Raw genomic sequence first — 27681 nt, forward strand, 5'->3', positions numbered from 1 at the left:
ATAATTGCATTACATCTTACTGACAATCACTCAGGGTAGAATTCCAACCCATCTTCTTTTGCTCACAAAGCCACCCCAGTTTGGACCCAGCTATTTGCAAATATTCGTGGATGATAATGCTTTCCCTGCATTTCCTCTCATTTGTATGTTTATTGTAATCATTGATTAATACAAGAAAACAATACATACTGCATATGTTAATACAAAATAATGTGACATTAATGCATTCAAACATGTTATTAAAACATTTGATGATGATAAATGTATTATTTTGAGATTTTCTTTAACATTAAATTACATTATTTATAGTCTTAACTGGGTAAAGCAGTTACATTTAACTTAACATTATTTCCTATGGGATATTATTTTACTTCTAAACTCCCATTATTTTCTATGAGAGGTCTTAAAGTTTCACTTCTTTTGGGCCCTTTATTACCTGGAATGGCATTTAAAGTGTAGTTTGTGAATAGCAATGGGCTACCTCCACCTTTAGGATATGACAATGTTGTGACATAATCTTACCAACATCTCTTCTTTCCCTTTTATAGGTGGAGATAAACCTTAGGCCAGAAGCTGTGAGTGTATTCCTACGGGCTGTTTTATAAGATGTACTCCTCAATGGTCACAAATGCTGTTTTCGATGTGGCCAGATTCAGTACCTTGATGGGCTGCTCCTAGGTCCAAATCTCTCTTGAATTTGAGATTCCTCTTTCTTATGGTAAAATTAAAAAGGTGTTCTGTTATGCAATAATACTTATTAAAAGTGATATAGAGAATTCATTAAAAATAATGTATTTATGCATTAATAAAATGTAATGGTACGTTGCGTTTTAAATTTAAAAAGGTTATTTTTCTTATGGGGTCCCTATACCCTTTTGTGTCTATGGGAGGGTGTTGCGATGGTTGACTATGTGTAGTGCTGGACTTACTATGGCTCTTTTCTGGCTATAGTAACTTAAAATTCATAGATTTGTTCAACCTCCTGTTTCAATGGGTGGAGACATATAATTCTACACTTTTAAGTGACTTTGCACTCATAAATGGTGAATAGCACAAAGTATCAAAGTTACTCAATCGTGTTAGCGGAAACCTATATGGGTAGATTTACTCATGTGGAAGTTTACCTTTCTAAAAAGGTCACCTCATTGAAAATCAATAAAGTGGCTGAGCTGTCAAAAGGGTTGTCATACGAGTTACTTTCATTCAGTTCTGTTTTTTTTAGCCTACAGCCCTGATGTTAGGAAACTATTTTCAACCCTCCCCAGAGCGGCGCAAAGAAAACACAAACACCAGGCAAGGCTCCGGAACAGATGAAATGTGTCTTGAGGTACCAAGGTTTATTGGCATGCCAAGGCAGAAGGCAGACGCACATCCCAGTGTTACGTCTTACAAGCTGGCATCTTCTGCCCTGAAGCATATAAGTCAGGCATTTATATATGTTAATAAGTGCTCTCACTGCACAACCCAAAAAGGGGACACAGTCCAAACATTGGCACGCACATACAAAAGAAATGCTACACATACAAAACTAGAAGTCCATAGTGTAAAAATATACAGAATGCAGTGTGAGCATGAGCACGTGAACAGACAACAGGTGGTCCCTAAAGAAATGGGGGCTGGGTTGCTGGCTGAACTTAAAGTGTGAGACCGAGCTAAACTTAACAACGTGGCTTGGAGAGGTTTGTTTGTACAACTGGCATAGGTGTCAGAGAGGTCAGTAGGGAAGTCTTACTGGGATTCAGATAAGGGTAAAGAGAGTTGGAACTAAAGTATAATATCTATAGGTACATACATGTGATTATATATTTTTCCCAACAATATCTCCTTTTTGATAGTAATATCATACTTGATTGCAAAAATATATATATACATTGCAGAAATATAGTAATAACGTATCAAAAATACATATCTTTGGATGGCATTACACATTTTGTTCAGATGAAACACATCTATTGTCATCTAGATATACATCCATGAGGTATTCATTATTTAAACATAGACTAAATGATATGCTAGTATTTAATCTAAACATTCATGTTTTATGGGTCTATAGCCATTAAATCAAACATTTCTTTGTGTGCTTCCTCTACATCTTGTTGTATTGTAAGATATCTGAGGGCTATCTCCTGCTCTGTAGGATGTAGGACTTTAACAGCAGAAAATGAATAGATGTTCTTACTACAGAACTGCTGGAGCATGGAGCAACAGCACTGGAGGCAACACAAAAGTACCACTATTGTTATAAAGATACCGAATAGCGCTAGAACTAAGCTCTTCAGCCATCCTGTTGGTAACCATGACCAAAGCCAGGACCAATCATCAGAATCAGACATTTTCTCTGCTCCATGAAATATTCTAACTGCTTTTTTAATTTGGGTGACATCCCTTGCTATGTTTCCACTTTTATTTAAAAAATAACAGCAAGAGGAATTCAACAAAACGCACAGTCCTCCTTGTTGTAGTGTCAGGAGGTCAAGGGCAATTCTATGTTGGATAGTCATGGCAGCCACTGAATTAATTTCCACCTGCAACTCTTGAAGTGCATCTCTTGTTGCATTGAATGCTATGGCTAGCTCAGCAGACATGTTAACAAGGGCCAATTCCAAATCATATACGCCATATCCAGGGATCAATATACGCATTAGCTCAAAAAATAGACCTTGTCTAGCCTCCATAATAGGTGTATGTATATCTCTTTGATACCTATGAGCAAAACTCCCCAGGTTTAATGGCTCATGCGCTGCAATATGCGGTACAACTGAAATGTTTGGTGTTAGATAAGAAATAGCACACATGCCTTCCCAATGCCGCGGAAGCACCTTGTAAGCCTTAGTTCCACAAATGAAATACATACTGCCCTGTAACTGTGTGTACAATGTGTGATATTTACTGAGAGGAAGGCCTACCCCCTCAGGGAAAGAGTTCTGAAATTGGTCACACCATTTATAATCAATCCATGCAGAGTTTATAAAAGTAACATTTGCCCACAGCGCCATGTAAGAGCATCGAGCTGATCATAAAGGATATTCTAATATTTTAGAAATCACACTTGGTGCCCTAGTATAATAATTTTCTTGTTCAATTAGTGGATCATATAGAAGACCATCAGGTGTTATCAACAGTGTTTCTCCAAGAATAGTGATGTTCCAGTAATGTAAGTGTAGGTAACTTTCTTTCCTTGCCTCTTAGTTGTCCAGATCCTATTTATTAACTGTCTGTCCGTGGTATCATCAAATTCTAATATGTTAGGACACTTGCTACTTGCGAGGTATCCTAAGTATCGGGAATCTGGGTTACATCCTGAAACTTGATGCTTTATACATACAGGAAAAGCACTGTCCTCTGCATCGTTCTCTCTCATAGGTGACACTGGGTATTCAGCTTGAATAATGGGCAGTATGGTACAACGTGGGTACCATCCAATCCTTCCTTCTCCACAGTCCCAAGTTACATTTGGTATAAGGCATCCTTTTCCTTGTGCATAATTCTGTATAGGGACAGGTGTCCCATGTAAGCCAATGGGGTCATTGGGGTTTCTGGATAATTCTCTACACATCCAGCCCTAAGACTTGGGCTACTTTCTCATGTACCGCAATGAGGGGATGGTCAGCTGTTTGTCTAAATACTGTTAGTACATACAAAATTAAGGTACTAAAAAATATTATTTGTACTATGCAATGCATTTTTTTTTTCTTTTTTTTTTCTCAAAAAATTATAGAAATAGATATGAAGTCTGTTCAGTAAGGCAATGGCACGCAGTGTGTTGTCCTCGTCTTCCCCTACTAGTCTGCAGTAGTCTTGTTCAAGGGCGGTTTCACGGACCTGCCCTGCAGTGTCCTCTTCAGTCTATTTTTCTGCAGGTGTGACTATCACCTTTTTTCGAGACTACGTTGTGTGCTTCACTCAACTGCTTCAGTTGGTGTCACCTGACACTTGATGACGGACCCTCAGCGTGGCTCTTGGGAATGGTCTGGTCTGTCTCCCCTTTTTCTGGTATGCTGTGCTGCTCCACGGGTTGCATGTGCTCATCCGTTGTAGGCACGTCGGTCTTTGTTGTTGATGGTGCGAATCTGCACCTAGTGCTGTGAATCCACTCAGGACGTCCCGGTACCTTCACTGCCATCCGTGTCACTAGGAGTACAAGGTGTTGTCCAGTCCACCTAGAACTAAGAGAAACATCTTTTATTTTTCTCACCATGACTATGTTTCCAGCTTTAAAAGGATGTGTGGGCTCTGAGGACGGATGTGGAAAGGCTTCCTTCACCTGGAGATGGTGATGCCTCAAGACTGATGACAATTTTATAGCATAGTCAGAAATGTTTTCAATTGTCCACAGCAGTGCTGCTTGAGATGCTGGGAGAGGCAACCTCAACCCCACAGACATAGGCCGCCCCATCACTACCTCATGGGGGGACAAAAGGGTTGTCCTAGACGGAGTTGCCCTTATGGCATGCAGCACTAAAGGCAGTGCGTCAGGCCATTTCAGGCCTGTTGCATCAGTTGTTTTTGCTTATCTATTTTTTATAGTGGAGTTCATCCTCTCCACCAGTCCTGAACTTTGGGGGTGGTAAGGGGCATGCAGTTTCCACTCTATTCCCAAACATTCACACATCTTTTGCACCACAGCAGCCACAAATTCACCCCTCTGTCGCTATTAATGCCCTGGGGGACCCCACATCGGGGCATGATATATTTCATCAAGCATCGCACCACAGTTGCAGCATCATTCTTCCTTGTGGGAAACGCCTCCACCCATTTTGAAAATTGATCCACACACACCAGCAAATATTTCAATCCATTCACTGGGGGCATATAGTCAAAGTCTATTTGGACATTGGTAAACGGCCCCTGTGGTACTGGTAAGTGATCATGCCTTTAGTATGCTGGGCACAGACAAGACATTGGGAGCAGAATTGTGCAGTGAAGGCTGTTATCCCTGGTGCAAACCATTCCTGTCTAATTAGCTCATTCATCCCCCCTTGTGCCATGTGAGTGGGTCCATGAGCAAGCCTTGCAAGGGGAAGGAACATACTACGTGGAGCCACAGGTCTCTCATCCTGGTGGACCCACAATCCCTCATCATTTTGCAAACACCCAGCATCAGTCCACACTCTTTCCTCAGCTAGTGCTGCAGACCATTGTGCTTCCTTTACATCAGCTAGTAACAACTGTCTCTGAATAAGCTGAATTTTAGGAATGCTTTTTGCCATTAGGGGCACCATTTGTATTGGCTGTAACATGCTTTCTCTTGCTGCTGTGTCAGCCTTGGCGTTTCCTCTGGCTATCTTGGTGTTAGCCCCTGTATGTGCCTCACATTTTATGACTGCTATGCTGTTGGGTAGTAGTATTCCTTTTAACAAGTTCTTTACTAAAAGGCCATTTTGGATGGGGCGCCCTGCTGCTGTTATGAAACCACGATACTGCCACAGCTGGCCAAAATCGTGGACAACTCCAAAGGCATAACGTGAGTCAGTATAATTGTTAACAGTTTTCCCCTCGGCTAGGATGCATGCTCTTGTTATAGCATACAGCTCAGCTTGCTGGACAGATGTGCCAGGGGGCAGAGATGCACTTCCAATTATGGTGTCTACTGTTATCGCATGCCCTGCTCTGTAATCGGTGTCTGTTAGTCTGCTGGAGGAACCATCAGTGCACCACTCATAGTCTGCCTTTTCTAAAGGTGTCTGTTGTAAATCTGGTCTGGGGGTGGTGCATGTTTCTACAACCTCAACACAATCATGGTCAGGGGTCTCATCAGAATCACCTATGGCAGGTAATAATGTTGCCAAATTAACAGGGGGCATTTTTTAATGATAATATTAGTGTTAGACAACAACGTGACCTCATAACCTGTGCGCCTGGCTGCCGAAAAATGCTATGTTGCTGATGATGACAACAACTGTTCCGAATGTGGCACATGAACAAAACAAGGGTAGTTCATGACAATGGGAGCCGCCCTCTTTACCATCATAGCGGCTGCCGCCACTGCTCTCAAACAGGCTGGATGCCCAGTCACTGCCGAAGGCAAAGTCACAGAGTAATACGCCACAGGTCTTCTTCCAGAGCCATGCTGCTGTGTCAGTATACCATTTGCAATGCCATCTTGCTCTGACACATAGAGATGGAAGGGCAGTTTGTAATCAGGGAGCCCCAATGCTGGTGCAGTACACAATGTCCCTTTCAGTTTCTTGAAACATTCTGCAAGTTCATTAGTCCATACAATGTTGTTGGGTGCATCTTGTAGCGTGCATTTCCTCAAGAATGCATCATAGGATCTGTACTCAGGGATCCACTGGCGCAGTAGTTCATCATCCCCAGGAAGGACATCATTCTGCCATTCATGCTTTGAATCACTTTTATCCTGTCAGGTGATATGCAGCGTGTACCTTTGGATACCACATAACCAAGGTAAGTCACTTCTTTTTGGCAGCACTGAAATTTTGACAATGAGACTTTGTGTCCTCTCTCCTGGAGGTGGTTCAGCAGAGCTACAGTGTCTGTTTCACAAGCCTCAAGTGATGGAGATGCTACAAGGACATCACCAGGGTACTGCAAGATTACACTGCTGCCTTCCAGGTGTAGGCTGTTCAGGTCTCTCTTTACTGCCTGTGCATAGCCTCTCTGTGAAGCTTTGGGCCAGTCTTGTGAAAGTGCACTGGGTATCATTTACTGTGATGGCAAAGAGGTACTCACTCACTGGATGGACCGTAATACTGAAAAACACACGTGCAAGACTTAACTGAAACGTACTCTGATTCTGCAAGTATAGAAGATAATATAGTATTGGTGTCAGGCACAATAGGTGCTAAGAGATCCACGATGTTGTTTATCTGGCGTAAATTCTGTATGAATCTATATTGCCCACTGTTGCCTTTGGGCAATGGAATTATTGGACTATTACAGGGGCTACGCACATAAGGTAGTTCTGCATTTTCCTTAAGCGTTACTTTGTGGGGAGGGTGTGTTTTTAATTATCCTGCCTCATTTTTTTTTGTGTTTGCCCAAACCTCTGAGTTCAGTTGTTCTAGGGCCTTGTTTTCAGTCAGCTGTAAAGTCATATTCCTTTCAAGCTCGTCAAAAACTACAGCCCTGTCATTTCTGAGCATACACAACATTCAACACCATCCTTCTCCATCTCTCAACACAGTCACAACTCCCAAAGGAAATGTAAAATTCTTCGTTACCATGGGGCCCAAATTTGTAGGGTAGAATCCTGGTGCTACAGCTATAGACGTGTTGTTCTGAAGCTGGCCCTTCCTGTGGTCCTAGGTCAATGCTCACTGCTGCAGTTTGCGCTATGTTAATCAATTCTAACCTGCGCTAGGTGCTTGTAAGTAAATCCCATTTCTTGAAAGCATATACTGTTGCAGAAATTGTGGCAGATGAGGTATACCCCCAGCTAATTGGTGGGGCACATCTATATTGAAATTAAGAAATCAACCATTTTATCTCCTACCTTAGTTGGAAACATTGTATTCTCTTCAGATGTGTCAGATACCTCCATCATAAAGCACCGGGCTCATCGGTTTTCCACTGCATGGGTCATGTCTCTCTCTGCGTCATCCTATGTTCCTACTTGTTTTCTCTGGAAAGCGTTCCTCATGCAGTGCTGTTTGTTCTGTAAGCCTCTTGGCATGGGAAAGAATAACACTGTTCCCTACTCTAGTCTCCTTGCTGGTATCCTTGCCCTCCATCTTATCTATACTTTGTCCCTTGATAATGTTATTCAATTATGTAAGTCCTACCTTGCATATCTCCTACAAAGGTACTATTCCTCAAGAAAACAGCCAAAACTCTGCCCTGTCCTTAATAGAATGTGCAATTCTTCCTTTATCCAGTCTTGTTAGTTGCATAGTGATGGTCCCTCAAGGAAGTTACAATCCAGTGAGACACCAGCTCCTTCTTTTAGTTACGTTTTATTGACAATGAAAAATGCATTATAAGGGGGTCAATCAATTTCATTCTTGGACCTAGAATGGACCTATGGTGTTTAATTTAGTTTCAAGAGGGCTGAATCAAAGCCAGAAATGTATTGCTACCACTCTGCAAATTCTTCCATTTATTAAATGTATTTAAATTACTAATGATGATATTCTAAAACAGTTTACATGTATTCAGCATCAATTTGACCCTCTTTTTACTAAGCAGAAGGACTTTCTTTCATATATTAGCTCTTTTTACCGAGTATGTTCTGGTTTGTATATTCCTCGAAGTGGGTTCTCCTACCATGGAATAGTTAGAAAAAGTAGGAAATTCAGTTATTCTTAACCTACTCTTCAAAATTACAAGCATACATTATATATTTTTTCTTTGGTCTGTACTACATATTTAGAACAAGTTGCAGTCCAGTGTGCCTTTTTTTTTATTTATTTTTTTAACTTTTATGAAATTGTGCTCATTCAGTGTGGTGAGGGCTAACATGACACTGCACTGTTTGCACGTGTGTGGAAGAGAGCCGTCTCAAATGAGGACAAAGCTGCAAGCCTCCCTAAACAAAGCATCTGTTGCAAACCATAAGAAATAGAAGCAAAACTGCTGAAAAGATGTAGCCAGTCCTCCAAACTAACTCACCCTTTTCATTTTCTTTAATATCATTACAAGTTGTATATACTAAATGTACAAATTGCATTAGTACAATTAAAAATGTACATGTATATATACATATGTATCTCATATTTAAAATATGGTGATGACCTGCAGTCATGCTTTCACAGTCTAATGTAGACCCTTCAGCAGTTTGCCAAGCTACGCGTGTGCATGTGTCCCTTTCAAATCATTTAGATAAAACCAGTTTAATCAGTGTAATGCTAAAAATCTGGTGTAAAATAGGACTGTCACAGTTGTCATTACTTATTTGCATAACTTTGAGGAAATAATCAAAGCTACCCTTGAGTGTTTTTTTTTTGGTAACAGCAGTGCAAGTCAGGGCTAATTACAGAAGCTTAGCATCTGACACTTAAACCTGCTGTCGTAAATTCACATCCCCTGTCCCAGCACAGTTAACAACTGTTGTTTAGTGTTTTAGTGTGTGTCCTATGTGAGAGTCCCATTAGTGCTCTGCACGGCCAGAAGCATGACTGCTTAACATCCACATTTTCAGTCTTTGGAAAGGTAGTATTTAACTAAGCTGTTTTTGTATTTCTGTGCCATGCACTCTCTACCACCAATTAACATCAGTAGGAAAAAGTAACCTTACAAATAAATGGCTCAAGAAAATTTATAATGCCAGTATGCGCATAGAAATCCCGTGCAAAAAGCAGGCCAGGAGCTGGGGTACTTGAGAAACAGTGCAGCCATGAGGCCACATTGGAACTAAAGCTCACATTTTAATTTTGTCTCTAAGATACAGAAATATTGGCATTGTTAGAGCTCACAATTATCCTATTTTGTACTCAAGATATTTACCTATTTAGACCCAGAAATATGAGTGTATAATGTGAGAAAAATGACACAGAAAAGTAGCAGCACCTTAAAACTGTGCTTGAAATGCAAAACATTAACTGCTTCTTAATAAGATGTTATAACAGAATACTTATGAAAAAGACGATTTAAAATCATTATGTGGACAGAATAATGCAATTGTAATGATGTGCCTCAGCCTTTCTGTTGCCTTACATTGTAGTACACCATGAGAAGAAAGGGGTGCAAAAATGTATGGGAATTAGTTACATAGCTCATATTTACAGTAGTGATATTAGACATAATAAACATCATGAAAATGCAAAAACGATTTTAGTAAAATTAATTTTAAGAATAATTTACATGTGTGTTTGTTGAGCAAACATTGTGGTAGTTGGCCATATTCAGCCTTGGTCATTACTGAATAATTTTTTAAGGTCTTCAAGCTGTAGCTTCACACTGTAATAAGTGTTTTTTCATAATTAACATTTTAGGTTGATCTCTTTATTGCTGCGAACATGATCCCTTACTGAATCATAGAAATGTTTATTTTATCCTTTAGAAATAAGTAATTATTTCCCATCCAACCACAAATATATTTGAAAGGTCTTTTTTTTTTTTTTCTAAAGTAGTTTACCAAGTGCTCAGGGCCAGTAAATTAAGTGCTACTAGTGGGCGGTAGTACTGGTTGTGCCACCCACAGATGTAGCCTTTCAAAACCTGTCACTGCAGCCTGTGGGCGCAGTTTACTGCTACTTTGACCTAGCATTTAAAACTGTTTGCCAATCCGTAAAAATCCCTTTTTGCTACATATAAGTCTCCCCTAAGGTAGGCGCTAGGTAGGTGGGGCATGTACTTTTAAGTTTACATGTCCCGGTGGTGTCACGCACAAATTCCTTTTTTTTTTTCTTTCTTTCACTACTGTGAGGTTTACTCCTCTTAAATTGAGTGCTCTTTTACTATGTTACAGCTGCACTCTGCTTTTCCTCTCTCTGTCCACATTAGCACGCAAACTAGTTTACATTTGTTACACAGTCTGTGTCCTTCTTACCTTGCTCTTTGGGGCTATCTGGTCAAAACATTTCTCGCCTGTCATCTGTTTAAACAACTTTTTAGTCTTTTTCAGCACTCTAGGTCTTACCACCATTACGTTTCCTTTAGACTTGCGCTGCCCATTGTGCCCTTCCCTCTCAATTTTACAATCTGGAAAAAATAAACACAATGGTTGTATCCTGCAAAAAAATTGTTAAACAGGGGGAAAAAAATGTTATGCAGTGGTGGATAGACAGAGAGATAGAGAAAACAGGAGCTGTTGACAATTTAGAGGCACAACATAAAACATTTTTCTTGTCTAATGCAGTGCTGCACTACTTTACATGTAATTCAAAAACATTGCAATGAAACTTAGTGGCACATTTACATTTAAACAACACATAATTCAAATACAGCCATTGATCAATGACAGACTATTTGTTTGTGCACATTTCAAAATCATTTCCTGTGTTCCAGCGCCAGCTGATCAAATGCTTCCCAAGCTACACTCCAGGAGGGTTTTAAATAATGAATTAATTTATTTTCTCTCTGGGATTCCTGTTAAACAAAAACAAAATTCTCTTCTTTCTGTTCAGGATCTCCTGCGTGGAATTACAATTCGCCGTACGAATTTGCCACTATCATTTAACGCAATGATACGGATAACTTTGTTACTCCTCAGTCACCTATTTAAGAAAAAAATTATCTTCAGTCTGGCCAGGTTCTCTTGCGTGGAATTACAATTCGCCGCACGAATTTGCCACTATCATTTAATGTAATGATACGGGTAACTTAGTTACTCCTCAGTCACCTATTAAATAGCCAGCTATATTTTTAATTATATCAATCCCCAGTTTAACTCTTAGCTAAGCGTTGAAAGGCCACAACAACAGGCATTCAATTAACTTACCCGTGGTGGCATTTCACACGTCCCACTTCTGACGCCATTTGTTAGGAAACTATTTTCAACCCTCCCCAGAGTGGCGCAAAGAAAACACAAACACCAGGCAAGGCTCCGGAACAGATGAAATGTGTCTTGAGGTACCAAGGTTTATTGGCATGCCAAGGCAGAAGGCAGACGCACATCCCAGTGTTACATCTTACAAGCTGGCATCTTCTGCCCTGAAGCATATAAGTCAGGCATTTATATATGTTAATAAGTGCTGTCACTGCACAACCCAAAAAGGGGACACAGTCCAAACATGGGCACGCACATACAAAAGAAATGCTACACATACAAAACTAGAAGTCCATAGTGTAAAAATATACAGAATGCAGTGTGAGCATGAGCACGTGAACAGACAACAGGTGGTCCCTAAAGAAATGGGGGCTGGGTTGCTGGCTGAACTTAAAGTGTGAGACCGAGCTAAACTTAACAAAGTGGCTTGGAGAGGTTTGTTTGTACAACTGGCATAGGTGTCAGAGAGGTCAGTAGGGAAGTCTTACTGGGATTCTGATAAGGGTAAATAGAGTTGGAACTAAAGTATAATATCTATAGGTACATACATGTGAATATATATTTTTCCCAACACCTGAGGTCCCCAATATATTCGAACAGCAAGGAATAAAGGAATACCAGTATACAATTCTGCTCCCCTCAATCATGAGTCACCTATTGTTTCCATACCCATATTTACTGGATGCATGACAACAAATCTGATTTTGCCCGTCGGGTAATCCAGCCAGTCAAATTGCTTTGTGACCAACTGCATTCCTGTCAGTCACATTTTCATGCCCCCGCCTAATCCAGTGGTTAAAGCAAAATGATACCCCCACACAGAGATTGAGGAGTGGCCCTTGAACATCCAATATGTCACAGATTTGGAGACACCTTGAAGTGTCGGGAGCCATCTAGAGAGTTGGGGGGGGGGGGTCTGTGCATCACAGGGGCTGGAGAGGCCTACCTACACCTCCGGCCTGACCCTTAACCATGGTACTGACTACAGTCACACTCAACTTCCCTACAACCATCCCTCTTCCGCCCCTCACATTTATCACATGGGCAGAGCAGATGTCAAATATGAGCAATAACCCCCACCCAGAAAAGGGAGTATCATGAGGAATTCCACCTGGCTACTCCCCATTCCAAGGGGATGAACTGGTAATTGCAGGGCACCAGCAATGTATTATCAAACTGCACCAGTTTTTGATGGTGCTGATTTACCACCCCACCAGTACCATGCAACTTGCAATCAGGAGACAAAGCCATTTGGATCCTGTTGCATGATATTCAAAATAATGAAACAATAAATTCCCAAAAGGCTTAACACCATGAAATGAAAATTGGAAGTGCCGGAGGGTCATCCTTTTGATTTACATTAAGTTGACAGCTTTGCTACTGTCCTTCGTGAGTTTTCATACAACCTCACAAACTTTGACCAAAATTATTTGTAGAAGCACGGGTCATAATGCCTTGCAGTGCTAAACAATCAGCGATGTTTCCCAGTGTTTTAATAATAAAATTGCATGTTTAGCAAAATACAATGTGTCAGATAAAAAAGGAAAACCTACTCCAATAACTCCTGGGTAAGGACAGACAGCTGAGTTTGCCTGTAGAACTGGAGGCAAAAGGTTAAATCGGCAGCCAGCAAGGAGAGAAAAAAGGCACATTGGACTATCCATTAATTCTAAATATGCAAATTAAGGATACAATAACTGTGAAGTGGAAATCGAACAAACAGATGGTGGACGAAGTCATTTAGGTGCAACAGTTATCAATGATGAAAGAAATATAGCAGAACAGTTGGTACAAATGAAAGGAAACAAAATTCAGGGTTGGATCAAGCAGCAGGCTAAATTCACCTGATTTGTTCTGCATGTATGTTCTTTCCTCTTTTGAACACGTTTGGTGAATTCTGTATACGTTCCTGCCATGTTTTGACACGGAGTAGTGTGCTTTATACTGTTATTTCCTTTACAAGGGTGATGGAAAAAAGAAGTGTTCTTGCTCCCTGATGAAACAAGGGAAGGGAAACGAATACTGCAATAGCAGGAACAATATTAAGGGCACGATGTAAACAGGGGCATAGATTCAGGAGTGTTTGCGGTGTTACAGCCCCTAATAAATGTATTTGTTGGTAAATAGCTGGGTACAGGTGCTTTCAGTGGGGTTTGGTGAGATGTCTGTCGGATTTCATTGATAATTTTGTACATAAGCAGATAAAAATGCGTGTGCACACCCTCTCACTCTCTGTTTTGAAAGTCTCAAAGGGCCATATGTACGAACACATTTTCCCATAGACACAGAATGGGCAAAACTGCTTGCTACATCTGGCCCAAGGTTCCTTATTTTACAAAATATTGTGTTACTCTCACTTATTACCCCTAACAATCTGCATTTGCCTTCCTTTCCAGTGGCCTATTGCCCCTCTCATGCATCCTGCTTGTCGTATAATGTATTTCTACATTATATGCCAGTGTGACTGTTGGAATATCAGAAGCTCACCCCCTTCAAATCTTACTGAACAAGCTACGCCCCTGAGTAAGTCCATTTGCAGTCGCAAATCCTAAGATTTGCAAAACACAACAGAAACAGGGTTTTTTAAAGTGTACAAACTTGCTTTTATCAGCCGTAAAAGTATATACAATTAGTAGAAGACCCTTTGCAAACCATCCCTTTAGCTATTGACTCCTATGATCCAGTGGTAACTGATTCACAAAAGGACAGCTTCCCTTTGGGAAGTGTTGGTGGCTATTGGAGAAGCAAACACTAGTCAGCGGAACACTGCCTAGTCCTCCAATGTCTATGGACAACATTTTTAAGAGACAGCAATTTAAATTACAGTGTCTGCTTTTAAAACAAGCATTGGCAAAGTCAATGTGTCTGGCACTGGCACCAGCCTTCTACCAAGTCCTGTTTTGTTTTTTCAAGGGTTTTGCAAAACGTTATTGTTTGGGAATATCCAGGACCTTTATCAATCTAATATAAAATCATATGCAGCGGGCAAACTTTTTTTGGTCTAAAAAAATACACATTACCTTAGTAAGAACTGGCAGAGAAGGGAACTACTTAAAAGAACCAATCAAGCATTGGCTGTGAGCCTTTTGCATTTGAGAAAGAAAGAAAGAAAGAAAGAAAGAAAGAAAGAAAGAAAGAAAGAAAGAAAAGTGAGAAAGAAATAAGGCAAGCATTAACTGCTAGGGTGCCTTGGACGTAACGGTTACTTCCTCAGCCACGGCTTTTGTGTGCCAAGGACATAACTGTTACGTCCTGCACCCGGCCCACAGGGGGAGCGCTAGTCCTCCCCCTGTGGGCCTCCCATCCCCCTCCCCTGGGCAGGGATGCAAGGGGAATCGCTTCCCCTACCAACCCCTGAGCCCCCAGCCTATGTTAATTAGACCCATCTGTCCATAAGGGGGGGGGGGGGCAGAAACCTCTAGGCACCAGGGATCATTTTATTTATTTTTATGAGAGGAGAGCAGCCCCTTAGGCACGGGCCGCTCCCCTGGGGGACAAATTTATTTTAGGCTTATTGATGCCCTTCTTTTGGGCAGATAGGCAGATTTTTATAAGGCCAATTTGCTCCCAAAAGGGGCAGAAACCACTGGACACCAGGGATTTTTTAAACACCAATTTCATGCAAGGGTAACAACCCCTAAGGCAAGGGTCACTATCCCTGGGGGGGGGGGATTTATTTTAGGCCATTTTTGTGCTCTTGGAGACAAATCAGACTTTTTTAATTAGGCCGATCTGCCACCAAGGGGGCCAGAAACCACTAGGCAACAGGGATCTTTTTTACTTTTTATTTTTTACAGATGGGGAGCAGCACCTTATGAAAGGGCCACTCCCCTGTGGGGCAAACTTATTTTAGGCATATTTCTGCCTGCCTTGGGGGCAGATAGGCCTATTTTTATTAGGCCAATCAGCCCCCAAGGGAAGCGGAAACCACTAGACACCAGGGATTCTTTTTGTGCCAATTTCACGCAAGGGAAGTGACCCCTTAGGCAAGGGTAGCTTCCCTGGGGACAATTTTATTTTAGGCCATTTATTCCCCCCTTGGGGGCAGTTTGGCTGACTTTTATTAGGCAAACTGCTCCCAAGGGGGCAGAAAACAGAAGACACCAGGGATTTTATTTCTGTACAATTTTCTGTAAGGGGAGCGGCCCCTTGGGCAAGGGCCATTCCCCATGGGGGCAAAATATTTTAGGTCATTTCTGCCTCCCTTGGGGGCAGATTGGCCTATTTCTATTAGTCCCATCTCCCCCCTAGGAGGGCAGAAACCACTTAGGCGCCAGGGATTGGTGTGTGTGTTTTGTTAGGGCGGTAGCCCCTTTGGCAAGGGTCGCTCCCCGTGGGGGCACATTACTGTTGGTCATTTCGGCTCCTTTTGGGGCAGATTGGCCTATTTTTCTAAGACCCATCTTCCCCCAAGGGGGGCATAAAGCCCACTAGACACCAGGGAAGATTTTTTTTTTAAAAAAGAGGGTGGGGGTATGGCCATACTCCCACCCCAAAAAAGTGGGGACAAAGTTGCTCTGCTCACCGGTGGCCACCCGATCCACTCCTGGGGCAGAAAATGCCTACTAGATGCTAGAGAATTTAAAAAAAAATTGTGGGGTGGTGGCTACCAACCAGTATGGGCATGGTTATGCCTCCACCCCAACTGAAGGGGGTAACAGTCTTCCAGCTCTCCCCCGCACACTAAAGGATCTTATCCCAACTACAAGCAAGAGTACATTTGATTATTTTGGGTTTTGTGATTTTACATTTGGGCCATGAGAGCTTAGCTAACTTGGAATGGTGAGGGCTACACTTTTTGGACTTTGGGATGCTGCTATCTAGAAACATCTACGAGACCTTGACACATATGAAATCTAAACATGTGGGTGAGTCCAGAGTGGCGTGCTTCACATGCACCCCACACCATATTCTTACACACCATGCCAAGCAAACCTCCAATTTTGCTTGAAATTCCACAGAATTCCTACCACCCAGCATTGTTTCACCTATACAGATAAAAATTCTGCCCAAACCTTTTTTGAAACTGCCCTTTTGCAGCCCGCTTTGGTTCCCTCTCAATTTCAACATGTTTTTGGCTCTTTCCTGTCACAGGCACTTGGCCCACCTACACAAGTGAGGTATCATTTTTATTGGGAGACTGAGGGGAAAGTTGGGTGGTAGAAAATTTGTGCCGGTTCAGTGGTCCAACACAGAAATGTGGGGAAAATGCAATTTTTTTTAGCTATATTTGAGGTTTGCTGAGGATTCTGGGTAAGAAAGCACTGGGGGATCCACGCAAGTCATACCTCCCTGGACTCCCTCGGGTGTCTTGTTTTGTGGAATGTCCGGTTATGGTAGCTTTCCCTAGATCGCTGCTGAGCCCAAGACCAAAAACACAGGTGCCCCCCTGAAAAAACAGGGAGTTTTGTCATTGACAATTTTGATGAGTCCACGTAGCGTTTTTGAGCATTTCCTGTCACGGGCACTAGGCCTGCCCAGACAAGTGAGCCACCAGTTTAATCAGGAGCTTTGGGGGAATGCTGGGTAGAAGGAAATTTGTGGTTCATCTCAGATTCCAGAACTTTCTATCACTGAAATATGGTGAAAAAGTATTTTGTTGCCAAATTTTGAGGTTTGCAAAGGATTCTGGGTAACAGAAGATGGTGAGAGTGCCACAAGGTACCCTTATCTGGATTCCCCTAGGTGTCTAGTTTTTAAAAACATGCAAAGGTTTGGTAGGTTTTCCTAGATGCCGGCTGAGCTAGAGACCAAAATCCATAGCTAGGCACTTTCCAAAAAACACGTCAGTTTTCAATGTAAAAATTTGATGTGTCCATGTTGCTTTTTGGGACGCTTTCTTTCGCGAGCACTAGGCCTTCCTACACAAGTGAGGTACCATTTTCATTGGGAGACTTGGGGAAATGCTGGGTGGAAGGACGTTTGTGTCTTCCCTCAGATTCCAGAACTTTCCTTCTCCAAAATGTGAGGAAAAGGTGTTTTTTGCCAAATTTTGAGGTTTGCAAAGGATTCTGGGTAACAGAACCTGGTGAGAGCCCCAGAAGTCACCCCATTCTGAATCTCCTTAGATGTCTAGTTTTAAAAAATGTATAGGTTTGCTAGGTTTCCCTAGGTGCCGGCTGAGCTAGAGGCCAAAGACCACAGCTAGGCACTCTGCAAAAAATGGGTTTGTTTTCTTTGGGAAAATGTGATGTGTCCATGTTGTGTTTTGGAGCATTTCCTGCTGCGGGCACTATACTTACCCACAAAAGTGAGGTATCATTTTTATCGGGAGACTTGGGGGAATGCTGGGTGGAAGGAAGTTTGCAGCTCCTCTTAGATTCCAGAACTTTGCAGCACCGAAATACGAGGGAAAAGTGTTATTTTTGCCAAATTTTGAGGTTGGCAAAGGATTCTGGGTAACAGAACCTGGTGAGCGCCCCACAAGTCACCCAATCCTGGATTCCCGCAGGTGTCTAGTTTTCAAACATGCACAGGTTTGGTAGGTTTCCCTAGGTGCTGGCTGAGCTAGAGGCCAAAATCCACAGCTAGGCACCCTGCAAAAACATGTCACATTTCAATGTAAAAATGTGATGTATCCATGTTGCGTTTCCCTGTTGCGGGCATTAGGCCTACCCACGCAAGTGAGGTACCATTTTTATTGGAAGACTTAGGGGAACACAGAATAGCAGAACAAGTGTTATTACCCCTTGTCTTTCCTCTACATTTTTTCCTTCCAAATGTAAGACAGTGTGTAAAAAAGACATCTAATTGAGAAATGCCCTGTAATTCACATGCTAGTATGGGCACCCCAGAATTCAGAGACGTGCAAATAACCACTGCTATTCAACACCTTATCTTGTGCCCATTTTGTAAATATAAAGGGTTCCTTGATACCTATTTTTCACTCTTTATATTTCACCAAATAAATTGCTGTACACCCGGTATACAATGAAAACCCATTACAAGGTGCAGCTCCTTTATTGGCTCTGCGTACCTAGGGTTCTCGATTAACCTATAAGCTCTATATATCTCCGTAACCAGAATGGTCCAGCGGACGTAACGGTATATTACTTTGGAAAATATGACATCACAGTAAAAAGGTACAGAGTAAAACGTGAAGAAAAATGGCTGTGTTTTTACCTCAGTTCCAATATTTTTTTGTTTCAGTTGTGTTTCCATAGGAAAACCTTATAGGATCTACACAAATGACCCCTTGCAGAATTCAAATTTTTGTCTACTTTTTAGAAAGTTTTAGCTGTCCTGGATCCAGCTTTGGCTTCACACAAATTTCTGTTACTAACTGGAAGGAGGCTAGAAGCACAAAAAATGGTAAAAAATGGGGTATGTCCCAGTAAAATGCCAAAGCTGTGTTGAAAAATGTGGTTTTCTGACTCAAGTCTGCCAGTTCCTGAAAGCTGTGAAGATGGTGAGTTTAGCACCACAAACCCTTTGTTTATCCATTTTTAGGAAAAAAACACATGCTTTCTTCTGCAGCCCCTTTTCCCATTTTTCTGAAAAAAACACAATTTTAGCTGTATTTTGGCTAATTTCTTGTTCTCCTCCAGGGGTACCCACAAACTCTGGGTACCTTTAGAATCCCTAAGATGTTGGAAAACAAGGACGTATATTTGACATGGATAGCTTATGTGGACAAAAAGTTATGAAAGCCTAAGCGCAAACTACCCCAAATTGCCAAAACAGGGCTCAGCATGGGGGGGAAGGCCCAGAAGCTAAGAGGTTAATAGCAGCCAATGTAGGTCCTTGAGAGCCAAGGATACAGAAGACCTTCTGGGTTTATTAAGGGAATATTTGCCACCACTGCTTGACCTCCGTAGAGCCGATTAAGCAGAGATTTCAAAGCTCCTAACAAGGCACTGCAGTAATACAGCAACTACGAACTACAAAAGCTCTAGGCGAGAAAGGCAGTAATGGAAAATTGTATGTTTTCCTGTAATTAAGGAGAAGCAGGACCTTTCAGTCTTATTTACATGAGATTCCAGAGTCGGTTTCTTGTCAAACCTCACCCCCAAGTTTCTGATGACTTTTGACAGTGTGGAGAGAACTGGTCAGAAGTTAGGCAGGAGTAAAGCCAAAAACTGTCGCCAAGCAGCAGAAGAATTATGCCATCTCCATTAAATTTCAAGCAGTTGGATTTTAGCCAGCCAATAATGTCATATACCTCTGGATTTTTTTATCTTATTTAATTTGCGTGTTTATTCTTCTAGAGAACACAATGGCGTCACTCAAAGTGAGGTCACCCAGTGGCTTAAGTAGGCTGACCCACTGCTCCATGCTATATGCCAGTGGTTCCCAACCTTTTGACTCCTGAGGACCCCCACTGAATTATTATTGGAAGCTGGGGACCCCCAAGCAATTTGTACAATTTGAATTGTAAACATTAAAACAGTAATTCACAAAAAATACACAAACAAGTACACACTAAACAAATACTCCAATTAGTAAAGATATACGTGGTCATTATGAACATGGCGGTCTGGAGCGCCATAAAATATTTGTGGCAAAACCACCACTGACGTAACTCCACCACTGCCAGGCTTCCACTGCCTGGCAGTGGAGTTACATATCCGACAGGGCAGCACTGGTCGCCGGATAATGAGGCAACTTCCACCAGCCTTTCCCTGGCGGTTTACCCCCCCAGGGAAAGGCTGACAGAAGGGTGCCTCGGGCCCCCCTGATGGCCCCTGCACTGCCCATGCACTTGGCATGGGCAGTGCAGGGGCCCCCGTGCACAGCCCCTTCGCGCATGTCACCACCCGATTTACGGGCAGTGACATGCGTAATGGGTGCTGCTGCACCCGCCGCACTGCTACATTGCCGCCGGCTCCATGTGGACCCGTCGGCAATGTCCAGGCCCAGCATTTCGCTGGGCCGGCTGGCAGAAACACGGTTTCCACCTGCTGGCCCAGCGGAATGTTCTTTATTGGGCCGGCGGGGTCCTCGACGGGCTGGCAGTCAGTGTTTAGACCGCCAGCCCCTGCCATGTTCATAATGAGGGCCATAATCTTTATATATTGAAAATATATGCAAAAGTTTTTTAATTTTAATGGGAAGGTTGGCGCTGCATCTCGGCGACTAACTTTTCAATGTTCAGTTTTATTTAAGAAAGTTGAATCCTCAGGTCAGATTCTATATTTTCAAAGCAATTTCTGGTTTTATTTTTTAGGTACCTAAGATCTGAGAAAGCTTTTTGACATAAATATGTGGTGGGGAAAGGAAGTTAAACCATGAGGACCTCTCATCTCTCTCTAGCCTCTCTGTCACATATAATTAATTTGTTTTATAGCACCTGTCATACCAGTGTAGGGTGTCTGAGCACTTTACAGGGTACTACAAGGTGTAGGATTCACATGTCATCCACACTGGTAGGCGTTTTCTAAGAGTGCTTGGTCTGGAGAAGCACAAACTCAGGAATCATAACACAATGCAGTGGTTAGCATTGACTTTAATAATAAAAAAGTATTTCTATGCAAGGAAACCTTTTTTAGTAGCATAAAGAAAATGAAAGAGAAAAAAACAACTTTCTAATTTGTGCCATGCCGTTTGCCTGGAGCTTTTTAATGGCAGTTCATAGCTCACTGTGCTACATTACAATTGTAACTTGTGCATTGCACTGTAACAAAAGAATCTGTGACAAAAACAAAAACCCACTGTGCTATGCATATAAAATGCTGTTCTATGCATAATACACATTCTTTGCAGCAGGCATTTTAACCATCTGTGCTACCTTTGGGTCAAAACTGCCAGGGCACAAAACTCCCATCTCTCTCCAGCAGGTACATTAATCAGTAAGTTATCTTCACGCTTTTATTTTTGTTGTAAAGCTGCTGGATGTACAAGGAATGTTGCAGCGCTTTTAAAAACTGCCAACAAAGGAAGTTATAAATATAAAACACACATGCACATGTTTGTCAGAGGCCCCAGCAGGAGAAGTGTCATCCTGCCGCCCAGGCCTGCGGACCCCCTGGGAATGTGTCACGGACGCCTGGGGGTCCGCAGACCACAGGTTGGGAACCACTGCTATATGCTGTAGTGGGCGAAAACAAAATGTGAGTGACACAACAGCAAACCTATGGTTGAAGATAGATGGATAAAAGTTCCAGTATATAGTATAATATATATATTAAAATGAAAAGGTCTTGTCTAATGCCGGACCTAAAAATGCTTCTAGTTTAAGAATGTAAATGCAGAGATGGTGGCTACTGTCCTTTGAAGATATCCATCCCTACATTCAAAGTAATAATGCACAGTCACAACCCATGGCATACCTCATTATGATTGATTAGAAAGGTCAATTTGAGACCCACTGCTCTTGGGAATTTTGTGATGCTATATATTAGTACATAGTTCATGCTGTAATATCATAGGCAGATTGCATATTTAGTGTTCTGTTTGCACAGTCTTGACACAACATGTGGGGCATGGAGGACATTCCTGTTATGTGGGCTACATGCATTTTTTCCCACACCAGCAGGCTACAATGATTTAAATCTTTTGCAGTCTGTGATTTGATAGCAAGGACTGAGATTGTGTATGTGTTGGATATTGGAATGTATTGTTGCCTAGTGATGTGGAGAAGAAGCTAGAATGTTGAGGCAGCCTACGGTCAGTTGAGACTAGGTAGCTGCCAGGGTTGGTTGTAATATTGAAGCTTAAATAAACTTATACTCTGGCAACATTGAAAACGACGTTAGAGCATCTTTTCAGTGGCGACGAGGGTGGGATGCCATGTGTGAACGGTGGACCAACCCTGGCGGTGTGATGAGGTCGTTAAAATGAGGTGGAGAGACTCAGTGTATCTCATCTGCGTTTCATTTGCCAACTCGTGCTATGAATTTTGTGAGGAAATTTGGAAAAGGGAAGGTTATCCCGAGGAGGTGGTGACTGACAATGGGATACAATTTACTTTGTTTGAGTTTGAGGACTATTTAACATTGTGTGGAGTAAACCATGTGAGGACAGCTGTGGCACATCCAAGAGAGAATGGGTTAGTAGAAAGGTTTAACTTGGGAGGATTGGCGTGAGGCATTTGAGACTTACCTGGAAGCGTTAGGAGGGGCTATTTTCACGGCAAAAAGAAAATTGGCTTTGCTCAAACACAATTTGGGTGTTGAAGGCAGGAAAGTATTAAAAACATTACCCAGTAACGAGGAGTTAGAAGTTAATAGGGATGGTTCTGATGAAGAAGATGAGAGCAATGACATATATATAGGAACTATGACAGCTCTGGAAGAACACTATGGTAGAAAATTTAGTATTGTTGTGGAACGACACAAATTGTTTTCTAGAGTCCAATCGCCAAATGAATCAGTAGATCAGTATGTGTGTGCATTACGATCGTTAGCCAACACGTGTAAATTTAAAGATTTACATGAAGAGATAATACGCGATCAATTGATATGCCGTACCAAGGACAGAAAAATACAAGAAAAATTGTTGTCGCTCAGGGACCCATCACTAGATGAAGCATTGGCAGCAGCAAGGCGCATTGAGGCTACTTCTAAGTATATCAAGGAATTAGGAGGAAATTATGGTGTGGATGAAAATGATATGCCTGTCCGGGAAGTGGATAAAATTAAGGGTGGCAATGATAAGTTGAGGGTTGAAAAAAAATGTTACAGGTGTGGCAGTGTAAAACATTTCGCATTCTCAATGAATTGCCCAGCTAAAAACAGTAAGTGTTTCAATTGTAATAGAATAGGACATTTTTCTAAAGCTTGTACCCAGAAGAAAGTGGGGAACAGGAAAAAGGTGAACTATTTATGTGATGAAAGTTCCTTGGAAGTTGATGAGTGTTGTGAACAAGTAGAGGTACTAATGCTACAAGATATAATATCGGAAGGTACTTCACACGTGTCTGAATTTAGTGATGTGTGGATGATAGGGAATGATGATTATAAACCGCCAAAATGTGTGGTGGAATTAAATGGAAGACCAGTGAGGATGTGGGCGGATTCGTGTTCCCCGCATACTTTGGTTAATAAAGAAACATGGGTGAAATTAGGTGAGGTGCAGTTACTTAAACCCAAAGTAAATCTGATGGGATATGGAGGAAATAGAATACCTGTTTTGGGTTGTTTCAGAGGTGAAATTGAGTTTAAAGAAAAAAAAATCTTCAGTGATATTTATGTGGTGGAGAGTGGAAGATGTTTATTGGGGTGGAGTGAACAGCGAGCTTTAGAAATTATACTGAACCCTAATATGGAAGAACAAGTATTGGTTGTGGATGGTGAAGACATGAAGTCAGTTAAGTGGAAATTAGAATTCCCGGATTTATTTAACGAGAAACTGGGGTGTTTGAAAGGATTCCAACATAAAATCATTTTGAAGGAAGGAGCTGTACCTAAAGTACACAAGGTAAGGAGCGTTCCAGTAGTGCTGAAAGAAGCCTTAAAAAGTGAGCTGAGAAGATTGTTGGAGATGGGGGTGATAGAGGAAGTAGAGTCATCAGAATGGCTAAGTCCAGTGGTTTTGGCACGTAAGCCTAATGGAAAAATTTGCATGAGTGTGGATTTGAGGGACCTAAATGATAACATCTGGATAGATAGACATCCGATACCGAATATAAATGAGCTGTTGGCAAGTATTCAGGGTGGTGAGGTGTTTTCTACCATTGATTTGTCCAATGCGTACCACCAGGTCATGCTGCACCCTGATTCAAAACATCTAACATCTTTTATAACTCCGGAAGGAGCATTTAGGTATCTACGTATGCCCTTTGGTTTGGCATCTGCTTCGGCAGTGTTCCAAAGAATCATGCAAGGTTTGTTGGGTGAGGTAAAAAATTTAAAAATTTTCCAGGATGATGTATTAGTATGGGCAAAAGATGTGAGGGAACATGATATGTTATTGAGGAAGGTATGTTCCATATTGGAGAAGGCTGGTCTGACAGTCGAAATGAAAAAGTGTAAATTTGAACGCAAAAATGTTGAATATTTGGGCCATACAGTATCTGGGAAAGGTATAAAACCGAAAATAAACCTTCTGGAAGCAATTGAAAAAGCACCTATTCCTTCGAATAAGGACCAATTGAGATCGTTTTTGGGTCTAGCAGAATATTATGCAAAATTTGTGAAGAATTTTGCTGAAGTGGCCCAACCGTTGCACGCTATAATGAAGAAGAATCAAAAATTTGAATGGTCTAAGGAGTGCCAGCAAGCGTATTCTACCTTAAAACTATGCATTGTCGACGCGGTGGAACTAAAACCTTTTGTAGCAGAAGATTATACCATTGTGTCTACCAATGCGAGCATGCGTGGCCTTGGAGCAGTACTAATGCAGTCATGCAAAGGGAAGGAACGTGTGATAGCGTTTGCTTCTAGAACATTGAAAGGGGCAGAAGCAACATATTCTGCTATCGAGAAAGAAGCTCTTGCTTGTTGGTGGGGTGTCAAGTACTTTAAAAACTATGTGTGGGGAAGGAAGTTTGAACTGCGAACAGACCATAAACCGTTAATCGATATGTTCACGACAAAGGGTGCAAAGCGTGCATCTTCCAGAATAGCAAAGTGGATGTATTGTTTATAGGAGTATGATTTTGTTATAAGATATGTACCATGGGTAAAGAACGTTAATGCAGATTGTCTATCTAGACTGCCAATTGAGAATCAAGCAGATGAGGAGGAAGAAGAGTGGATGGTTGCGAGTGTCCAGGATGTAGGAACTGATGCAATTAGTGAGGAACTTTGGCGTGAGTCAGTGGATGGAGATGAGGAATTACAATTGCTGAAGAGATATGTGGGAATGCATTGGTCCAAATTGGGAGAGCGTGTGAGTCAGGTGACAAATTTCAAGAGTGTATGGTTGGAATTGTCCAATCAAGTTGGTTTGTTGAGACGTGGTGACAGGTTGATTGTTCCTTATAAATTAAGAAGGAGGTTGTTGGACGTGTTACATGAGGGTCATGGAGGTATGTCGGGGATGAAGAGGAAGGTGAGAGAAGATTTTTGGTGGCCAGGGATGGACCGGGATGTGGAAAGATTTGTAAGGAACTGTGTGGAGTGTGCATGCAGTGATAAATCCCATGTGGGGGTGAAGACACCGGTTATTCCATTCCCGTTTCCAGATAAACCTTGGCAGAAGGTAGGGATGGACATATGTGGTCCTTTTCTATTGAATACTGGTGACAAGGTTTTTATCATAGTAATGATAGATTATCATTCCAAATGGCCTGAAGTAAGTGTAGTGAGAGATGTCAGGTCAGGTGCTGTGATTGAGTTTTGCGAAGAGACGGTGGTAACGGAAAATGGTCCGCAGTTTACATCTGAGGAGTTTGGCGAATATATGATAAAATGTGGAATAAAGCACATTAGAACTGCCAAAGCCCATCCTAGGGAGAATGGACTGGTAGAGAGGTTTAACAGAGTAATAAGTGAAAATATACAATTGTCGGTGCAGAATGGTCTGAACTGGAAAAAGGAAATAAAGAATCTTTTGTGGAATTATCGCACTACTCCACATTCCCTCACGTTGGAGACCCCATTCATGTTGTTAAAGGGTAGAAAGCCGTGTACAAAGGCTGTGCCTGGATGGATGGGTAAAGCAGGAAGAGAGAAGGTGAATGAGGAGGAAATGTTGAAGCGAGTAAGGGTAGGTCAAAAAGCGTATGACAGAAGAAATAAAGGGAGTTGGAAGAAGTTGGAAAAGTTGAAGATTGGTGATTGGGTAAGAACTAAGGTGTGGAATTAAAAAAAAGGTGAATCTAAATGGTCAATGCCTAGGCAAGTGGTGAGTGTGAAAGGTTATAGTGTGGAGATGGAGGATGGCAAGAGATGGAATGTGAGCGAAATAACGAAGTGTAATGAAGCAGAGTTGCGAAAGTGGAAGAGTATGAGGGATGATAATAAGTGGACCGAGGTGTACAATGAGGTGTGTAGGAGAAGGAGATTGGTGAAGAGACCTGTGTATTTAAAGGATTACGTGACGTAGGAATTTTATGGATTTTATATACATTAGATAAGGTGAAGTTAATTTCGTTATAAATCGGGTTTGCAGGTTGTCATGTAGTGCATAGTATGCTGTTATTGAATTAGGATAGAATTTATTTATGTAAAAGTATTGTAGCTATGATTTTTTTAATTTTTTTTATTTTTGTTTGTTTGTAGGATAAGGGGGGGAGATGTGTTGGATATTGGAATGTATTGTTGCCTAGTGATGTGGAGAAGAAGCTAGAATGTTGAGGCAGCCTACGGTCAGTTGAGACTAGGTAGCTGCCAGGGTTGGTTGTAATATTGAAGCTTAAATAAACTTATACTTTGGCAACATTGAAAACGACGTTGGAGCATCTTTTCAGTATCTACCAGTTTACTTACAGTGTTACAATTGCCTTGTTTATTGACTAAATGTTGTTCAAAGTATATTAAATATATAAAGGCTGTTAACTAGTTTGTAAGATTATATAATCCAGTATTGTATACCACTGAATCTTGTTATCTTATTTCATGTGTGGTTTTATTCTGTTGAATTTATTACAATATGTTCTTATTTTCAATGATCTATGTAAAAAAAGAAGCAATCAGAAGTTCACACAGATGCTGGTAGTAGCTGCCCTCTTGTTACCTTGCCCTGCGTTGCTCCTTTCACAGTGTTTTATACACTCTGTCTAGATTTGTATCACAGAGATCTACCCCAGCTAAACATTGGCAACATTAGCTGATTATATAAATGTGCACTCAAGCAAAAGGCAATCAAAAGGGAGAGTATTTCTTATAGTATATACAGGAGAAAATACTGGAATAAAGCTCTTCATTGTAAGAGGCATAACAAACAAAAACGAATATAAACAATGCATGATCAGTAAGTGATGATAGCGGTGCCATGATTTACCTACACATAAAAGTATTTACTAAAAGAAAGTGGTCTACCATTCGAGCAAACCTACCAGGAGGTATGTGGTACATATAAATATACATGATATTCAAAATTAATAGAACAAATACTTGAAGTAACATCATTTTTGTGGAATTATTCATGGCAATCAAGAACAATCATTTGCAATGCAACAAGCAACCAAGGACAATCGTTTACAGTGCAATGGGTCTTGCATTTGTGAGAGCAAGAGCTATTAGTGTTGTAAATGGCAATGTCTTTTACCCATGTGTTTTGATTTGGAGTGGAGTGGATGTGTGTGGAGTGGAATTATGTAGGTTAGATTGGAATTGTTAGCTGTGGAATTGTGTATGGTGGAATTGTGTGGGTGTAGAGTGGATTATGGTGTGTAGTAGAATTATTGGGATAGTAATTATGTTGTATTGAGTGTACTGGAGCTATGTGGAGTGAGATTGTCCTGGAGT

The 27681-nt window shown here is 41.4% G+C and overlaps 1 long non-coding RNA gene across 1 annotated transcript; it reads right to left on the reverse strand.

Annotated features, from left to right (window-relative positions):
* Positions 1 to 1316: 1316 nt before the first annotated feature.
* LOC138249882 (uncharacterized) lies at positions 1317 to 11537 on the reverse strand. Its single transcript, XR_011194853.1, has 2 exons — positions 11342 to 11537; positions 1317 to 10602 (listed from the first exon to the last, which is right to left on the reverse strand). It is a non-coding gene; the product is annotated as an uncharacterized lncRNA (long non-coding RNA).
* Between the last annotated feature and the right edge of the window lie 16144 nt (positions 11538 to 27681).

This window comes from Pleurodeles waltl, chromosome 8 (assembly GCF_031143425.1).
Source record: "Pleurodeles waltl isolate 20211129_DDA chromosome 8, aPleWal1.hap1.20221129, whole genome shotgun sequence".
Taxonomy (NCBI): Eukaryota; Metazoa; Chordata; class Amphibia; order Caudata; family Salamandridae; genus Pleurodeles; species Pleurodeles waltl.